The sequence below is a fragment of the Saccostrea cucullata genome, unplaced genomic scaffold (assembly GCF_032062105.1).
Source record: "Saccostrea cucullata isolate Sc308-1 unplaced genomic scaffold, CSIRO_AGI_Scuc_v1 ctg18283, whole genome shotgun sequence".
NCBI classification, from domain to species: Eukaryota; Metazoa; Mollusca; class Bivalvia; order Ostreida; family Ostreidae; genus Saccostrea; species Saccostrea cuccullata.
The window spans coordinates 1-9,889 of NW_026939993.1; the positions used below are offsets into that span (position 1 = coordinate 1).

The 9,889-nt window shown below is 35.6% G+C and overlaps 1 long non-coding RNA gene across 1 annotated transcript; it reads right to left on the reverse strand.

The window, feature by feature from the left end:
- Positions 1-239: 239 nt before the first annotated feature.
- On the reverse strand, positions 240-8,326 carry LOC134254425 (uncharacterized). The gene is made up of 3 exons (XR_009989316.1): positions 8,258-8,326; positions 739-845; positions 240-316 (listed from the first exon to the last, which is right to left on the reverse strand). It is a non-coding gene; the product is annotated as an uncharacterized LOC134254425 (long non-coding RNA).
- Positions 8,327-9,889: the final 1,563 nt, after the last annotated feature.

The following is a 9,889-nucleotide window of genomic DNA, read 5'->3' on the forward strand; positions in this document are numbered from 1 at the left end:
TTACAATGACAAAATGAGAGACATATATGAAAAAAAAGTAAACACAATCTGCTCCATTCATTTCTTTGTGGCTATGGCAAAAAAGTCCTCAGGCTTTTATTTCATGTTATCTAGTTTAGAGATATGGTAAACAGTTTAATCAATATAAATTAACTGGTACATCTATGATACATGCATTATTAAATGATTAATTGTCTTTCAAAAGGTGGGAGTGTGTGTAACTAATCTTTATATGCCCCCTTCATTGCTACTGTCTGTCGGTCGGTCTGTCAGTCTACCAAGCTTCCGTTCATTATCTTCACAACTGTTGCAGTTACTGAAATGATCTAAATTTGGTATACAGATTTATCATAAGAATATCTAAGACAAGTTCTGTTTTGGGTACTACATGTATCACTGAAAGTAATGAATATACTTCTTGGTTTGAACTCCCGTTTGCAGATCCATGCAAACTGAAATCTACACTTTATGAGAATGCTTGTATATGAATTACAATATTTGTCCCCTTGCTGTTTCAAAAATGATTTCAAACTTACTTTTTTAAATATACAGACTTGTAATAAATTTCATTCTCATTTTCTTATTGATTTAATGAACTGCAAAAGGAGAAAAGGACATAGGTAAAGAAATTATTATATTTCATAGTATGTGTATGCTTTAACTCTACCTTTGGGTATGGAATTGAAAAGTATATTACATGATTAGTTACACACAATGCCCCCTACCGAACCAACAAACCTGACTTTAGATGAGTGAAGCTGCTTCCCCTCCTCTGTATCTCCTGCATGTTAACTTTTCACAGGCCAGCATTTAGTCTCAGTTCCTTATTGTGGTCCATTTCTCCTCTACAATTGGGACTTGCATGATAAATATATTTTTCATTTCTTGTTATCATTATTATACTTTGTAAAATTCAATCAACTGTTAAAAAAATAATGTACAAGTTTCAGTGGTTTAAATTCATCGGTAATTTTAATATTGAAACATTTCTTTATTCAAGCATAAATATATAGATAATTCCTGTTGTACTTGGATAAAATCTGATTTGATATATGCTGTTATCTAACTTATATACATATAATCAATTGCAAGGAAAGTTATACAAATCTATACAATTTCATTGGTTTTAATTAATTCACCAATGTACAGTAAAACTGGTACTAATTCTTAATACAATTTATTTAACTGAAACAAAAAGATATAAAATTTCTACTGTAGTTTCATTTCTGCATCATAAATTTACTGTGATAATTAAGTGTGTTGTGATATATTTATCATGTTTTTGTTAAATTGTATATAGTATAATTTCAAGCATATATATTATGCATCATAAATTTACTGTGATAGAATGTGTTGTGATATATTTATTATGTTATTGTTAAATTGTATATACAAGTACTTATTTCAAAAATATGAACTATATGAATTTATGATAAATATAAAAACTGTACTGTTGTAATTAATTAATTAGATTTATATATTTTTCCTGTCTTTAATGTATTCATTCTACATACTAGCTTTGATAAAAATTTTGCTATTTTCTCCTGCAATCTACATCTACATGTATTTTCAATCTTTTTCTTCTTTGTAAAGATTTGGCTGTTCAACAATTTTTTTCACTTATCTACTCATAATAATTCACTGCAATTAATCTATTCATTTTATGTGAAAATAGCAGTATTCTTATATTTAAATTGTAATTGCTATTCAATGAAATTGTTTAAGTAAATGTTTGAATTGTAAGATTTTTTCACACAGAGATGTAATTGTTATTTACATATGCAATGCATTTTTACTCAAAATTTTTAAAAAGTTTTTGTATATGACTGTCTGTTTGCATTATGGTTTTATCATGTAATACTTAAGGTTTTTTCAACCAAACATTGAATGTGTACAAAGGTGGTGTGAAATGTGTTGGATAGTGATGCAGAGCACATGTAACACACAAGATGGCTAATCCGAACTACTTTATTGGATTATTCCGCAATGTAATTAAGCATCAAATTATAAGCAAAAACCAATTACGTAAGATATTACAAATCCGGAAAAAGATAAACATATCCTCCCTCCTCAATGTCAATGTCTGTAACATCTGCAAATGTCCTAATCAACTTAATCAAATGTAAATCAAAATTAATTAAGAATCAAACTTATAATTGACTTTTAACATAAAGAATTCAAATTCATGCAATTACAATTATTCATATGGTGAGGATTATTATGCCTCAAAACACATTTAACACAAATAAAGATCACTCGGCAATCAATCGCTTTGTTGGTTTTCGGTCGCGCACAGGGTAACGTTATCACAAGGTGGTGGTGTCTGTGTAACAATCTGTTTTGGTACGACATGAGGTTTGCCTCCAGTTGAACAGTCTGCGCAAGGTATGTTACGATTGGTACTTTGTGTTGCACGACTTGGAATTGCCGGTGTCACAGGTGAAATGGTATCGTTTGTAGGTGGTGCAGCGTATATCTCATTCGGAACTATTGACTTAGAATCTAAAGTGCCGTAACTGTTTTTTCCCCATGTTTTCTGATGTTCTCCTCATTTGATCTATGTGCCAGACACTCCTCCTTCCTCGGTTTTGACCTGGAAAGTAAGGGTCCTAGACTGGCTATAACAGTGGCATGAATCCATGGTGTTTGTCCCTGTAGTCTCGTACCATGACGGATTGTCCAATGGTAAAATGCGCACGCTGGATCCTGTATGTCTTGATAATTTCATGTCCTGCTTCAGATTTACTCTGTCACTGATGTCAGGTTTCAAAAACCCAAAGTGTCCTTAGGTTACGTCCGATGAGAAATTTTGGCAGGTGTCTCCCCTGTAGTAGCGGGGGGGTAATGCGATAAGTATTAGGAATGAATTGATTTCCTTGTTAGTGATTTTATTATGCTTCTTCATGGCAGTTTTGAAACTCCTAACAAAGCGTTCCGCAAGTCCATTCGTACGCGGGTGGTAAGGTGAAGATGTCACATGCTTCACTCCGTTTTGTCGTAGGAAACCCTTAATTCATCTGCAATTAATTGTGGTCCGTTGTAGAAACTAATGTCTTAGGTAGTCCGAGACGTGAGAAGTTTCTCGTAAAACGTTGACTGTTGCTGTAGATGTTGTTGAAGACATGGCACAACTTCCGGCCACTTTGAATGAGAGTCAACAACAATGAAGTACATGCGCCCTTTTAAAAAGGTCCAGAAAGTCACATGAATTCTCTCCCATGGTGAATATGTCCTTTCCCCAAGGGTGTAAGGAGCATTGGGGTTTTGGTAAGAATGTTGACAATCGGAAAGCTCTGACACATAGCCTCAATATCAATATCGTTTTTGGCCACCAAACATAGTTTAGGAGACTCTTTGTCCTCACAATCCCTGTGTGACTTCTATGAAGTTCAGACAAAACTTCTCTTTGTAGTGCTGTAGGAATGATTACTCTGTTTCCCCAAAGTAGACAATTTTGGTGCACTGTGAGTTCCATATGTCTATTTCTGTAAGGTTTGAATTCATTTCCCGAGGGAAAGTCCCGTGTACCTTGTAACACAATGTCAAGCACCTGAGATAAAATAGGATCACGTTGAGTCTCTTTTCTCACATGGTCACACGATACAGGTAAGTTTTCAAACTGTGATGAGTAGTAGATTGTGTCGATATCCTCATCTGTGGTATCCGTATCGGTTGTCGATGAAGTCAGCGGAAGTCTGGAAAGTCCGTCAGCGTTTCCATGGTTAGCTGTCTTCCGGTACTCTATACTGTAATTATGGCTAGATAGGAATATAGCATATCGCTGAAGTCTAGCAGTAGTCATGGCGGGTAGTGATTTTTCTGGGTGAAAAATACTAACAAGCGGCTTATGGTCTGTAATATGGTTTGTAATACTAACAAGCGGCTTATGGTCTGTAAGCTAGTGTAAACCGGCGTCCATAGAGGTAGGTATGGAATTTTTGTATTCCCCAGTATATGCCTAATGCCTCCTTATCTATCTGGGAATATCCCTTCTCTGCCTTTGTCAACGAGCGAGAAGCAAATGCAATGGGACGTTCAGCTCCATCCTCAAAGACATGTGAAAGTACGGCACCAATTCCGTATGGCGATGCATCCGTAGCTAAACGAACAGGTAATGAAGGGTTGTAATGGCACAAAACTTGTTCTGATGTGATAAGTTCTTTCACTTTCACAAACGACTCTTCACATTTGGATTCCATGTCCACTTCCTGTTGTTCTGTAATAACTCATTTACGGTCCAACCACTGTAGCAAGGTTTGGCAGAAACCTATGATAGTAATTCAACAGGCCCAAGAATGAGCGCGGTTGAGACACATTTTCAGGTTTTGGTGCATTCTTGACAGCATTTATTTTGTCACTGGATTTATGTAAACCATCTTTGATTACATGTCCACAGTAACTTTTTTTCCTTTAAAAAATTCACACTTCTCCAGATTTGCCCTTGACCGTGTTGTTCGAGTCTCTCGAGCACAAGACTGAGATTCTGTAAGTGTTCTTCATCTGTCGAGCCTGTAATAATCATGTCGTCCAAAATGCATTTATTTTTGGAATGTTTGCAAGGACTTGGTCCATGGCTCTTTGCCAGATGGCAGGAGCGGAAGCGATTCCGAAGGGAAGTCGGTTAAAGCGGAAAAGTCCCTTATGTGTGTTAATGGTAAGCAAGTTCTTGGATGTGTCATCCACTTCCATCTGTAAGTACGCCTGCGTTAAGTCAATCTTGCTAAATTTCTGTCCTCCGCTAAGGGACGCAAAGATATCTGCTATCTTTGGTAATGGATATTGTTCAATTTTCAAGGCAGGATTAACTGTCACTTTGTAATCACCACAAATTCTCACTTTGCCGTTTGCCTTAGGTAGGGGTACTATTGGGGTTGCCCAATCACTAAACTCGGTAGGTGAGATGACGCCTTCCTGCTGTAATCAGTTCCTCTTCCCCCGAGGTCTGAGGGAATATGCCACTTTCTGGCCTTGTAAAATTTTGGGCTCACCCATCCTGCATTGTAAGTTTTCCTTTGATGTCCGACAGTTTTCCGATTCCTGGTTCAAACACCTTCTTATGTTTCTCCAGAATTTCCTGCGTCATTCTCCCGGAAATTTTCTGTTTGTCACTCGATAATCTAATTGATTTGATTTCCTTCCAATCAATCGTAGAAATTTCATCCAGTTTCGTCCCATGAGTGTTGGGCCTTCCTGCTTCACCACAAGTAAGTCCAAAGTTTCACTCTGTCCATTCAAATCGACCTTGACCTGCACTTTTCCAACTGGACGGATCTGCTCCCCACTGTAAGTCTTTAAACGAGTATCTGTATCCTCAGGGTGTATGACTTGAGGAATTTGTCCAACGTATCTTAGAGATGATCGACACAGCAGACCCTGTGTCAACTTCCATAGGAATGTCAGATCCTGCAATTTTCGGAGTCCGATGATGGGGTCTATGGACCTTTTCCATCTCTGTAGTAGCTTGAGAAATGCAGCAATAACCACCATTTTCTTCATAGTTGTTATTCCGTACTCATCTGTATCAACGTAATTCGTTTTCCCCGTTTTCACGCTTCTTCTTAAAACACACTCTCTCCAAATGTCCACTTTTTAACAATATCTACATTTTGTGTTTGTGTGTTTACAGTCATTTGCTCTGTGTTCCCCTCCGCATCTTTAACATTTTCCCTGTACTGGTTTTGGTAGTGGTCTTGGTTTCATTTTACCATAGTTCGTTTTCTTTGTTTTATTCACAGAAAGTTTATTGACACTTTCACGCTTTCCCTGTAATTCTAGTGCGTCGCGACTAGCGTTTCCATGGCGACAGCTGCTGATTGGCTTTTTCTAAATCCAACTGTGATTCGGCAAGCAGTCGTTTCTGGATGTGTTCCTGCTTTAACCACTACAAATCTGTCTCTCAAATCTTACTTAACGAATCCCCGAAATTACAATGTATCGCTAAACGACGTAATTCTGCCATGTAAACAGTCACGCTCTCCCCCGCAGCCTGATCACGTTTTTGAAAACGAAAACGTTCAGCAATTTCTGAGGGTTTGGGACTTAAATGTGCTGTAAGTTTCTGAATGAGTTCGGCAAAGTCATTGTAGAGGGCTTTGTGGATGCCCTAAATTTTTCAACAATGTGTAGTATTTGGGCCCGATGATAGAAAGAAGTAAGGGGACCTTCAGATCCTCGTTCACATCGTTTGCAATAAAATATTGGCCCAGACGTTCTGTATACGACTCCCACGTTTCCAACGATTCGTCGTAAGGTCCCACCTTTCCGATGATCAATGCCATGGCTCATTGATGCTTCCGTTTTACTCCTCGTCGCCAATTTGTTGGATAGTGATGCAGAGCACATGTAACACACAAGATGGCTGAATCCGAACTACTTTATTGAATTATTGCGCAATGTAATTAAGCATCAAATTATAAGCAAAAACCAATTACGTAAGATATTACAAATCCGGAAAAAGATATAACAAAATGAACTGAACAAAGTAACATTTTGTAGTCTAGCATAATTAGCAGTAATTTACTGCAATATGTGAAAATAATTGTTAAAATCTAGACTACAATAGCAAAATGTGGTAAAGCATATACATATACCTACAGGGGGCCCAAAAAATATATAACAGAGGTTTACAATATTCAGTACACATTTCATTGTTGGTTTACATGATAATGGAGTCACTGGCACGACAGAGATGTCTGTAAACTTCCGTCTTTGTGGCATAGTCAAATGTTTACATACAGTCCAAGTAAGCAATTTAATTTTTTTTTAAAATATCTTATTTCTATGTTTGATTTACTAGTATAGCAATTAGTTTCTGTGTGCAAAATATTTAAGGAGAATTTCAATGCTAGGCTGATTAACTCGTTAACTTAAGTCCTAGTTTTTTTTTTATAATGTATTCTTAATTCATTATCATGATTTTTGTATAAAAAAAAATTTGGCAATTCACATATTAACTTTATTGCAAGGTAAAAAATAATTGTTTGTAGACATTTAAATAATTAGCTGAGACTGTTTATAAACTACATATAATGTATGTACGATGTTTTCTTAATTGTAAAATAAATTATTTACTGTTATTCCATACCATATTTTGTTTTGTTTTTTATTATTGAAATCCTTAGACAATGTGCTATGCATAACTCAGTAATGTGGTGTCCAGTGATTGACATGTTACAGGGACTGACAAATAGATTTTTAACGGTTTGGCACCCGTCCAAGGGAAAGAACATGGTTAAAATTTACTTGCCCTAACTGAATTTTTTCTTGTTCTACCAAAAACTAATATTGTACTACCGGTATTTATGAATTTAATAAAAAAAAAAAAGGGGAAAAAAAATCTGCATGGGTAGCCCTTTAAGTCCCTATGCCCAGCTTTGTGGCTTAAATACTGATTTTATTTTTAATAAGTTTAATAAGTTACTTGCCCATACCTAAAATTCACTAGCATTGGGTGTCGGGTAATGGGATTTGTCATCCCCTGTGCTACAAAAACCATGTGTCAAATTAGCAAAGAATCATCATCTCTTTCAAGCAAGGAAAAGTTTAAACCTGAGACATAGCTATGAGCCCATGACCAAGTGTTTTATGTATCAGACCAATAAATTATTACTGCCACCCTTTTAAAATAATGTTTGTTTGCCCCCCCCCCCCCCCCCCCACTGAATCAAGGTAAAATTATTGGTCCAATGGATAGGGGGGAAAATTTTTTTTTTCCCCATAAAATTTCAACAAATTTGTTGGTGGGATAAAGGGAATAAAAAGAAGAAAAAAATAAATGCCCTGAAATTTAAAAAAAAAAAAAGGTTTTGAGTTGGGGCATTTTTGGTCAGAAGGGCAACTAAACAATATTTTAAGAGGGCCTATATTATATTAAAACATATAAAAGACAATTACAGCATGGAAATATTAACAGATGAATTATTATTACAATTGAGTACCGTGCATACTGGCCTATAAGTTGGTTGCATTTTTTAAGCTTATAAAAAAGAGGGGGTTTAAATGATTGACCCTGAAAGATCCCAACCTTTTTTTATAACTCACCTATAAGTCAGACTAAGAATTTTTGACCAAAGTTTAACTCCCCCCCCCCAAAAAAAAGGTTGGAGGGGGGTATATGGGGTATATCTGATAAAATTTTGAATGGTCTGTAACATTTATGTGTCGATCTACATGTTCCAAACTTTTCTATATGGAAAAAGGATTTCATGACATACATATATAAATGCAATAGCTATAATATAGAGAATTTCTGTCTCACCCCTTTGGGGTTGTAACATCAGCTGGTGACCATATTTGTTTACATTTTAGTTTAATACCATGATCTTGCAGTTGGAAATGAAAATATATCCCTCATTAAAAGCTACAAATCTTAACAAGTTAAACTGAATATATAGTATACACATTTATGAGTATACTGGAGCCTACTGAATTTAGTAAGGAAGGTCTCCAGGGTGTTGATACTACACATAAATGTAAAAATAAATAAAAATGCACTTTAGATCTCTTGCTTAATTCTTTTTTATTAATCTGCCAAATGTACGTACATGAAATGTTATAAATTGAAAATGAAAGTTAAGTAGAAATAAAATTTTAAAAATTTCAGCTGTTATTTCCATTTGGTATCATTTCACCTAATTGTTTAACCATCTTCTTCTTCCATCATATAATCATAGATATACCCCTTTTACATTTTTCACACATTGGCTTACATAAACCGTTACAGCACTAACGGTTTACGATGACCCTAAGCAGATATCTGAATCAATGTCAGCATGTCACGCGTAATGAAATAAATATAAATATATTCTGAGCATTTGTAACATTTTTCTTGTGTGTATATAAGCTAGTAAAACAACAACAGCTACAAAATAATACCATAGATTAAATAAACAACTTACCGCCTTACGTTTTTAAAACCCGGCAAACTTTTATCATCATGTCAACATCCATTATCACAAGTTGTACTTCGTTAGATTCGGACTATTTTCTCGCAGTTTATAATTAAATTTTATAAATGCCGTTAAAATTCATTTTATTTCGAAGTAAAAGTTATTTTATCAATAAAAGCAATTTAAATGAATTCCTTTAATTTTTAAAGATTTTTGGAATTTTACTCTACAAAGAACGACTACTCCCTTTGAAAACTGGTTCCCGGCCCCGTATTCTAGACGCTAATGGACGAGTTTACCATGTTAAATCCCCGTAGACTTTAATTTGCCGCCGTGTGTATACACTGGTTGACCTCGAGGGTTCGGATAAACGGAGGAAGGTTGGGAAAAAAAAAAGATCTATCAATCGGAACTGGGTTAAGGCCCAAAGGGATTTATATATTTTGAATATTATGCGAAAAGTGCTTACAGTAACTTGGTGGGACAGAGTATAACTGGTGTCACAAAATCGTGACGTAAATTCTCTATCTTTCATTGAAAGTTTCATTCAAATTCGTTTGCTCTATAATTAGCGCAAGTGAAAAATAGCAGAGATACATCGCGATTAACGCAATGCCTGTAAAAATGACGAATATTTTTGCCCACGACTATGTATATTAAAATATACAGTAACCCCTATTTTTACAAATTTCGCCCTTTTGGCAACAGTCTGGGCCATGTCCAAAAATCTGACGTTTTCCTGGCTTTTTTTAGATTTGTCGGACTGGGCCATTGAGCTGTGAGGGATATTTTTCGTGCCAGCACCAACTGACGCACGAGACCTCGGTCGTTCTGACCTACAAATGGTTCATTCTCGCAGATGTGCTGAGGGATAGATATGTAAAACTAAATCTTTGCTTCCAAAAATGATACAACATACAAATCATTCAGATATTTAATGAAAGAAAAAAAAAAACATAACATAAATCAAAACACTACCGCGGACAATTTTGTAAAGTCAA